The 9,809-nt window shown below is 47.5% G+C and overlaps 1 pseudogene; it reads right to left on the bottom strand.

The window, feature by feature from the left end:
• Window positions 1–226: 226 nt before the first annotated feature.
• Window positions 227–907, bottom strand: LOC133765643 (small ribosomal subunit protein eS1-like; annotated as a pseudogene).
• Window positions 908–9,809: the final 8,902 nt, after the last annotated feature.

Genomic DNA, 9,809 nt, shown 5'->3' with positions numbered 1-9,809 from the left:
TCAACCCTGCTGGGTCTCTCCACTGCCCCCAGCCACACATTTGGTCATTTTCTCTTCCCTTTGCTTACTGTTCCTGTGTGAGCAGTTGACATATCTGGTTTTACTACTTCCTTTGCATTAAGTTTTTTTTTCACAAATAGGACTTTTTATTTGTCACTATTAAAATCTAAATTTTGTGGGTTCTTTTTTGTTTTTGTTCCGTTTTGTATTTTGTAAAGTCTAAATTTTAAACAGATTCTTGGACTGGTGGTTCTTAGCCATCAGCTTGTTGGCCTTTAGCATTTGTCTCAAGCTCCATGAGTTTTCCCAATCCAAACTTGGGCCTCTTTAGCATTTTTATTTTTCTAACGGAGACATCACGGAGAGGATACATAGATGGGCAAGCCTTCTCTGTCTTTTCCAATGCTGTCTGGAATCAATTTATTGACTACTTACAAGTCACTTGTGTCACGATTTCCATGACCTGTTGGTGCTGAGTACAGAAGTCTTCCACATCACGTTGTCGCATGTTTTAGTAAGACCATCGGTAGTCTTGTCAGCAGCCCGAGCTTCCATCATGGTCTGCTATGTTTTGACCACGGGACACATTTTGTCACAGGCAAGAGCCATGCTGTGGAAGTTAGGCAGGCAGCTTTTGCCCTGAGCACCCTCAGTAATCAGCTTGAATTTTCTAAATGCAACGTCATTGTTCTGCAAGTCAGTAAGACTCTTCAAAAACATGACCTTGAGGCCATCAGGTGCAATTTTGGCCCCTTGGGTGGCTCCGACTAGTGTTTTCCCAATATTGCTTGTGTTGAACATAGCAGGTGCTTTCACATCATGACATGCTTAGAAAATGATCACCCACTTTGTTCTTGGCTCCCTTTTTGCCACCTTTCCCAAGGTGCTTGCTCCTGCCAACCTCCATGGTGGTGCTCAGAGGGCCAAAAGGCTGCACTTCAAATTTTAAAGCACAGGCTTTGTATGATGCATTTTCACAAAGTGAACAACTCGTGTAAGCACAACCTGGTTCACTCACTAGGGACTGCTATGACTCCACAAGCTCTCCCCAGCTCACCAATGCCATGACCCTCCACTCAGAGGTAACCTCCACCCTGTCTTCTAACACAGGAGCCTACTTCGGCCTGGGTGTGACCCCTATGAATATTGACTTGTAGAGCATTTCCTCTTTTGTGTCTGGCTCCTTTTGCTCAAAATTTTGATTGTGAGATTCAACCGCATTGTGTGTAGCAGAAATTCATTCACTCATTGCTGTATAATATTCTACTACACAAATTTATTTATCCATGCTGTGTTTTCCAGTTCGCACTATGATGAACAGCATGGTGCCACTACCAATATTCTCGTACTTAACTTTGGGTGGACATACACATGAAATTCAGTTGTGGTGCTGGCTTCGGCAGCACATATACTAAAATCGGAATTAGTTGTGTCTATACTGAGAAGTAGACATGTTGGGTCCTAGGGAGATTAGGTAGGAATAGACTAACTGAAAGATTTTTCTCATAACTTCAGCATAGCCTGCACTGTAACGCCACCCTTAGATGTCAGTCCAGTCAACCACTTTCCCATGAGGAACCTTTGTCTCCTCAGGGACCAGGAAGGAGGAGACGCCATGATGGCAGTGTGGAATCTAAGCCACACATGGAGTCTCCATGAAGCACCCAGAACGCCTCATACACACTCAACCTTGGCTGGACTCCACCATTTGTATATTCAATTAGGGGCATCCTCTCCCAACTCCATAAGGAGACGGTTACATGTGGGAGTGGCCCTTTTGCTCTGTGGTTTCTGGCCCTGGGTGGTCCTCCTGTGGCCTCCTCCCACACTCTCTCCTCATGGGCAGCTCTGGCCCATTCATGATGAGTATCTGTCTGTGTGGGCTTGCCCAGACTCACGTGTTTATACACATTCATTCTCTCACTTTCAATAAATCTTGCTCTCACTTGTACACTGTATTTACACCTCTGCTTTGACTTCTTAGCTCTGTGGAGGCAAGAACTTGGAATATAATAGTTGGAATACATGTTCCCATTACCCTAGGGTTAGTAGCTAAGTCAAACAGTATTTCAGGTTGATGATACCAATGTACACAGCCTTGAGTAATACAGTGGAGCTCCAGGCACTCCACGTGTTTGTCAATACTTGGTTTTACATCCATACTGCCTTTTACCCAGAGGTTACTAAAGAGATCTAGACAAACGGGAATCACAGCTGAGTGATCAAGTTGCCACATTTAGGAAAACAAAAACAAACACAGGATACTCTGGTAAATTTTTTTTAAGCTGTTGCCATGACTTTTCCTCTTAATTTTTTTTAAAGATTTATTTATTTATTTGAAAAGCAGAGTTACAGAGAGGCAACAGTAGAGAGAGAGGTCTTCTATCCATTAGTTCACTCCCTAGATGGCCGCAATGGCTGGAGCTGTGCCAATCCAAAGCCAGAAGCCAGGAGCTTCTTCCAGGTCTCCCACGTGGGTGCAGGGGCCCAGGCATTGAGCCATCTTCTACTGCTTTCCCAGGCCATAGCAGAGAGCTGGATCGGAAGTGGAGCAGCTGGGTCTCAAACTGGCATCTATATGGGATGCTGACACTGCAGGCGGTGGCCTTACCCACTATGCCATAGCACCGGCCCCTCAGGTAAATTTGAATGAGTATGAGTATGTCCCGGAGAACATTTGAAGCCTACAAAAATGCTGTTCATTATTTATCTGAAAGTCGAATCTAACTGGGTCTTTTGTGTTCTTATGTGGCAAATCTGTTAGGGCAAGTTTGGAGAATGACTTAGGGATTGAAGGGACAATAGTGCAGAACTGCTCGCCTCCGGTTACTGAACGAACGGGAAGGGGTGAGGAGGAGGTGAAAACAATGACTCCCCAAGCAGTGGCCAGGGCAAAGGGCACCCTTAACTGACCTCTGTCTAAACTCAAACCAGAGGATTTCCTCTGGGAACGCACAATTGTCCATGCACGGTTGAAGAAGGGAGAAGGAGGGTTCTGGAGCAGGTTCCCTGGTAAGGACCTCATGCGTGCTGGCAGGTTGCCGCTTTACAACAACCTCCTCTCCTGCTTTGAAATCGGAGGCTTGGCAGAAGTGTAGCTAACAGCTCAGCCAGGTTCCAAGCCAGCCCAACTGAGGCCAAATCTTTGCTCTTCCATTCTGCCAAGTCCCCTGTCTCTTGGAAAGAGATGTCTTTTATCCTTTTATTATACATGGGGGTCCAGGAACCAATGCCACTTGGGCACTGAGTGATGGCTGGAGCTTTTATCCACCCAGAGTCCCGTGCTGGGCTGTATTTCTCCTAACTAAGCTGAGTTGTCTTGTGATCAAGTGCAACCGTGAACAACTCTCCCCTTAGTGTCTCTCTCTCTCTCTCTCTCTCTCACTCTTTTAAAGATTTATTCATTTATTTGAAAGTCAATTACACACAGAGAGAAGGAGAGGTAGAGAGAGAGAGGTCTTCCATCCACTGGTTCACTCCCCAATTGACTGCAACGGCCAGAGCTACACCAATCAGAAACCAGGAGCCAGGAGCTTCTTCTGGGTCTATCATGTGGGTGCAGGGGCCCAAGGACTTGGGCCATCCTCTGTTTTCCCAGGCCGTAGTAGAGAACTGGATTGAAAGTGGAGCAGCTGGGTCTCAAACCAGCGCCCATATGGGACTCTGGCACTGCAGGTGGTGGCTTTACCCACTACACCACAGCGCTGCCCCCACCCCCTTTAATCTCTTAATGTCCACTTCCCAGGGCCAATGTTGTGGTGTGGCAGGTAAACTTGCCGCCTGCAGTGCCGCATCTCATGTGGGCACCAGTTGGAGACCTGGCTGTTCCACTTCCAATCCAGCTCCCTGCTAACGTGCCTGGGAAAGCAGTGGAAAATGGCCCAAGTCCTTGGGCCCCTGCTCCTGTGTGGGAGACCTAGGAGAAGCTCCAGGCTGTTGGCTTTGGATCAGCCTAGCTCTGGCAGTTGCAGCCATTTGGGGAGTGAATCAGTGGATGGAAGACCTTTCTCTCTCTCTGCCTCTCTGCCTTTCAAATAAATACATCTTAAAAAATAAATAAATAAATAAGTCTATTTCCCCTGTCTATATTCTTCTGGCCTTCAGCGTCTTTTCAAATATTTCCATGAGCCATATCAACCCATTCGTTTCTCATCAGGGCTCTTAGTCTAATTTCTGGAACTAAATAAAATCGCTAGGGTCAGGCACGTGGTGCAGCTGTTACGTGGCAGCTTGGGACGCCCACATGGCTTGCAGAGGGGCTTGGTTTGAGTCTTGCTACTCTGCTTCTGACCCAGCTTCTGTGCTTAGGCATAGTGGAAGGTGTGGGATTTCCTAATGTAGGCTAAACAATTTCTAAAAACAAAATAATAAGGAAATAAGAGCAGGAAAGAACGGAGACAAGAGACACATTCACAGCCAGAGCAGGTTTATGAAAAAGGAGAAAAAATAAGCCTGAGAGAGGCTAACGCCCGGCAGGTACACGGGGCAGCCACGGGGCAGAGGGCAAGATACCAGCTAGGGCTGGGCTGCTAGAGCGCAAGCCAGCTAGGCGCCGGGAGGGGCGGGGGTTGTTGAGCTGCCCTGTGCAGGCCATTTTGAACTGAGTGAGGGGGCAATCTGGAGATCGGGCGAGCTGAAGGTATTTGGAGGGGGCTATCTCGGTGGGGCGGGGGCAGAGGCCCGGTCTGCGGTCGCGGCGGCGGAGGAAGAAAGCAGGCGAGAGCATTTCCGAAGGGCAGAGCCTGTGAGGCAGTCCCATCAGCTGGGGTGTCCGGACTGGCCGAGGCAGCCAGGGAGACGCCTCAGGAATGCAGGCGGTCACGTAGGCAGGGAAGCGGAAATAAATCCAAAACGTTGTCCTTGTTCCGTCAAAAATTCCACCCCAAGTAAGTTTTCTTTGCATTAAAAACGGTGCTCACGACGGACAGCGGTTCGGTGAGGGGTCCTCTCTGGATGCTTTGTGTTCCTAACAGTTCGTGGCTGGAAGTAGTTCTGACACCAGCAGCGGCCATCAAGGAAGTGGAGGGCGCTGGGAGCTGGGCCCCCTAAGCATTTGGTTTGGGGTGGGGGGCGTGTTAAGCAGATGATAAATTGGATGCTTCGATGCCTCCGCTCCATTCTGCCGTCACCAATCTCTCTGGTGACCTGGTTTACCAAGCCTCTTCTATCCCTTCTTTTTCTTTAAATACTTATTTGAGAGGCAGAAACAGAGAGAGAGAGCTCCAGTCTACCAGTTCACTCCCCAAATGCCTGCGAATCCCCCCGTGCCTGGGATTTAATCCAGGTCTCCCATGTGGGTGGCAGGGATCCAATTATCCGAGCCATCACTGCTGCCTCCTTGGGTCAGCATTGGGAGGAAGCTGGAGCCGGGTATTGAACCCAGGTGCTCCTGTGTGGGTTGCAGGTGTCTTGACTGGCGTCTTAACCTCCAGGCCAACCACCCACTGTGCTTCTTCTCTACTTTTATCCTGTAAGATATTGGTACCTGGCATGCCAGGGACACAGAATTCTGTGAGGAGACTGCCTTCTCGCACCCCACCCTTTAGCACTGCCCTCTGCAGCTCTTCACAACATGATTTAGGTGTTTCCAATCCTTTGGATTTCTGCTTCCTTCCGTTATCCCATCACCACTCTACAAGAGTTCCCTCCATACCATGCCAGCTTTCATTTTCCAACTCCTTTTCCACCTGTTAACATCTCATCTCAAATGCCCACCTCCTCCAGGAAGCCACTGTTAATCCTCCACATTGGATTTGCCACCACTTCCTCTGGACTTGCTGAATACTGTCCAGGTGTGGTGGAGGGTCCATTGGATTGGGGGTCAGGACACTGGGCCCCCACGATAGCCATCATACCTGCCTACCTCTTTGCCTTTTCTCTAAATGACAGTGCCACAGTGACAGGATCTTCACTTCCTTCTTCCCAGGGCCATTTAAAAAAGAAAAGAAAACCCGACATCAGCTATGAGAGGCGGACACCCTCTTCTAAGCACTCATGTTTTTCTGCTTGAGTCGTCTTTGGGTTTTTTCCTGAGGACAGGCAACGTTGTCCCCTCCAAGAAGAGCGGCCTACACCTCGTCTAGAAAGTACTTGTGCCCAGTACTAGTTTGTTTAGCCATTTACGCCGGGGGTCTTCAGCCAGGGGTGATTTTGCACGCCCAGGAGACATTTGGCAATGACTGGGGACAGTGCGGTTTACCACAAATTGAGTAAGTGGGGGTTGGCTCTGGGCTCTGCCTTCCCTGTGCCTTTGCCTCTGAAACACACTTTTTACTTCTCTAGTCACCCAGATTTCTACCAAAGATAATCACAGAAGACCAATTTGTTGGCAGAATGAGTGTACTCTCTTTAAACTTGGCTTGATTATTTATATAAGTGCATCAAAAACAGTGATTCATCATGTAGGCCCTTTTAAAAAAAAAGTTTGTTTTCTTTACTTGAAAGGCAGAGGGACAGAGAGAGGGAGACAGGGAGAGAGAGAGAGAGAGAGAGAGAGAGAGAGAGAGCTTCCATCTGCTGGTTTACAGTCCACATGGCCACAACAGCAAGGGCTGGGCCAGGCCGAAGCCAGGAGCCAGGAGCTCCATCCAGGTCTCCCAGGAGGGTGCAGAGGCCCAAGCACTTGGGCCATTTTCTACTGCTTTCCCAGGTGTGTTAGCAGGGAGCTGGGTCAGAAATGGAACAGCCGGACTTGAACTTGTTCTGATATGGGATTGCCAGCATTGCAAATATTGGCTTAACCTGCTGGGCCACAACACCAGCACTCTCATAGGCTCTTTTGAAATTAGGTTTGCTGAAACTTTTTATAAGGAATCTCAGGGTAGACTTTATTATTGTTATTATTATTTTAATCTCACAGTAGACTTTTAACAGTCTCTCAAGGCTACAAAGTCATGCCAAGGAGTCACCAGCAAAGTTTGCCACGAGCACCTGCAGATTTGGGGAATTCCTCTCTGCTCAAGGCCTCTACACTTTCCTGAGGTTCCTGGGGCTGCAAAGACCATGGCTTTCTTTACCTGCCTTGAAGGCAACCATGGGAACCATGTATTCAAAACCCAGGCCAGTGTTTCCAAGGAGATTTTTATTGGCTCCATAAAGTCAGCCTCAGTTTCTGAGAGTTGTCTGGTTATATGAAAATATGACATTTTCTAATTTAAGTCTTGATAAAATAATGAATGTTTCCAGTCATACCCTGTTACAAGGGCAACAGAGCCGTATAGATTTTTTGCAGGGGCTGGCGCTACAATGAGTTAATGCCCTAGCTTGAAGCGCTGGCATCCCATATGGGCGCCGGTTCCAGATCCGGCTGCTCCACTTCCGATCCAGCTCTCTGTTATGGCCTGGGAAAGCAGTAGAGGATGGCCCACCCTGCACCCGGAAGAAGCTCCTGGCTCCTGGTTTCGGATCAGTGCAGCTCTAGCTGCTGTGGCCAATTGGGGAGTGAAAGATTGGACAGAAGACCTCTCTCTCTCTGCCTCTCCTCTCTGTGTAACTCTGACTTTCAAATAAATAAATAAATCTTTTTAAAAAATTTGCAAACAATTATATTTCCATAGTAATAAGAATACTCACGAATTGTTGCTGAATTCTGGAGGGATCAGGTAGGGAGGAAAAAGAATGCTTTCAACTCTTTTTTTTTTTTTTTTTTTTTTTAAGATTTACTTATTTATTTGAAAGGCAGAGCTACAGAGAGGCAGAGGCAGAGAGAAAGGTCTTCCATCTTATGGTTCACTCCCCAGTTGGATGCAATAGCCGGAGCTGTGCTGATCTGAAGCCAGGAGCCAGGAGCTTCCTCTGGGTCCCTTGGGTGCAGGGGCCCAAGGAGTTGGGCTATCCTCCACTGCTTTCCCAGGCCATAGCAGAGAGCTGGATTGGAAGTGGAACAGCCAGGACCTGAACCAGCACTCATATGGGATGCTGGCACTTCAGGTGGTGGCTTTACCTGCTACATCACAGTGCCAGCCCTGGTTTCAATTCTATTCATAAAAGTATACTTTCCCCGGGGGCCGGCCTTGTGGTGTAGCAGGTGAAGCCACCATGTATAATGCCAGCATCCCATATTAACACTAGTTCGAGCCCTGGCTGTTCCACTTCCAATCCGGCTCCCTGCTAATGGCCTGGGAAAGCACTGGAAGATGACCCAAGTGCTTGGGCCCCTGCCCCGACGTGGGAGACCAGGATGGAGTTTCTGGCTCCTGGCTTTGGTTGGCTCAGCCCTAGCCATTTTGGTCATTTGGGTGGTGAACGAGCAGATGGAAGATCTCTATTTCTTTATAACTCTCTGTATTTCCAATTAATAAATAAATCTCTTTTTTAAAGTGTATTTTTCAAATTGCTTTAAGTTATAGATAGTTTAAGAGAAAAAAGATTTCTGGAGAGCAGCAAGATGGCGGAATAGGAAGGAAGCACATTGATAGTTCGTCAAGACACACGTTAATATAAGTGGAGATACTGCAGGGTCAAGGAAGAGTAGGGGAAGAAACAGCAGAGGAAACTCTTCCGGAACTAGTGATTCACAGTGGACCTGCGTGGAGAGCTTGGGAGCCCAAGTTCGGGACACCAGCGGCAGACTCAACGCACCAGCGCTGGAACGCGAGGTGAGCCGAACCTCCATAGCCCGAGACACCAGTGGGCAAGCGGAAAGAGGAGGCTAGAGGGAACGAGGCTTGAAACTCCGTGGGGAAAAGTTCACCAGGCTAACTAGAAGAGAGAGAGGAAAAAAAAAAGTGACCGATACGGACACGAGTCTCTCTCTCTCCGCTCACCTCTCAAAGGCGAGCAAGACAAAGAGCAGGCGCCATTTTGGACATACGTCATAAGCAGGGCGACCTCAGGTCTGCACCGGCCCTGAGCCTAGCAGAAAAACCTGACTCTGGGGGGAGGGGTGAAATAACAGGAGATTAGCATCTAACTTGGCAACCCAGTGGGAGACTGCAGGAGAATTGGAGCCCACACTGAGGGCAGCAGAGATTCCCTGTGTGGTCCTGGGAAAGAGCTTCCGATCTCTGGCTCCTGTGGGTATATCATTTGCCTGCTAATTACTACCTCCAATTACGTTCAGCTGTGCGGAATTACTTCCCTTTTGAATCAAAAAAAGAAAGAGAGATTTACCACGCCTAACCTGGGAGTGTCATCTTTGACACACCCTCAGCCCTGAGGAACCAAACACAGCTCTCAGTCCACACTCATCTCAAGCCTCTAAGGCTCCACCAAAAGCAGACAGTCCACTTAATATAGAGCCATAGTGTAACAAGAAAAAACACCACAGTGAAGAAACCAAATATCTCCAACATGCCAAACAACAAACGCAAAAACCAAGCTAACAAGAACAAGGAAGACACTATGACGCCCCCAAATGAAAAAGACACCCCAATTCAAGATTATGAAGATGATGAGATCGAAGAAATGCAAGAAGCGGATCTCAAAAAATTGCTAAGAACATTAAGAAGTTCTCAAAAACAAATTCTTGAACTACAGAAATCCTTCATGGACAAGATAGAAAATCTCTCTCATGAAAATGAAATATTAAGGAGGAATCAAAATGAAATGAAACAACTAGTGGAACAAGAAACTCTGATAGTGACAAGAAATCATAATGAAATGAAGAATTCAATAGATCAAATGACAAACACATTAGAGAGCCTTAAAAACAGAATGGGCGAAGCAGAAGAGAGAATATCGGACTTAGAAGACAGAGAACAGGAAAGGAAACAGGCAAACCAAAGAAAAGAAGAAGAAATCAGAAATCTAAAAAATATTGTCGGGAATCTACAGGATACTATTAAAAAACCCAACATTCGAGTTCTAGG

This window comes from Lepus europaeus, chromosome 8, assembly GCF_033115175.1.
Source record: "Lepus europaeus isolate LE1 chromosome 8, mLepTim1.pri, whole genome shotgun sequence".
NCBI classification, from domain to species: Eukaryota; Metazoa; Chordata; class Mammalia; order Lagomorpha; family Leporidae; genus Lepus; species Lepus europaeus.
The sequence above is the reverse complement of the archived record's forward strand: the minus strand, read 5'-3'. Positions and strand labels throughout refer to the sequence as shown.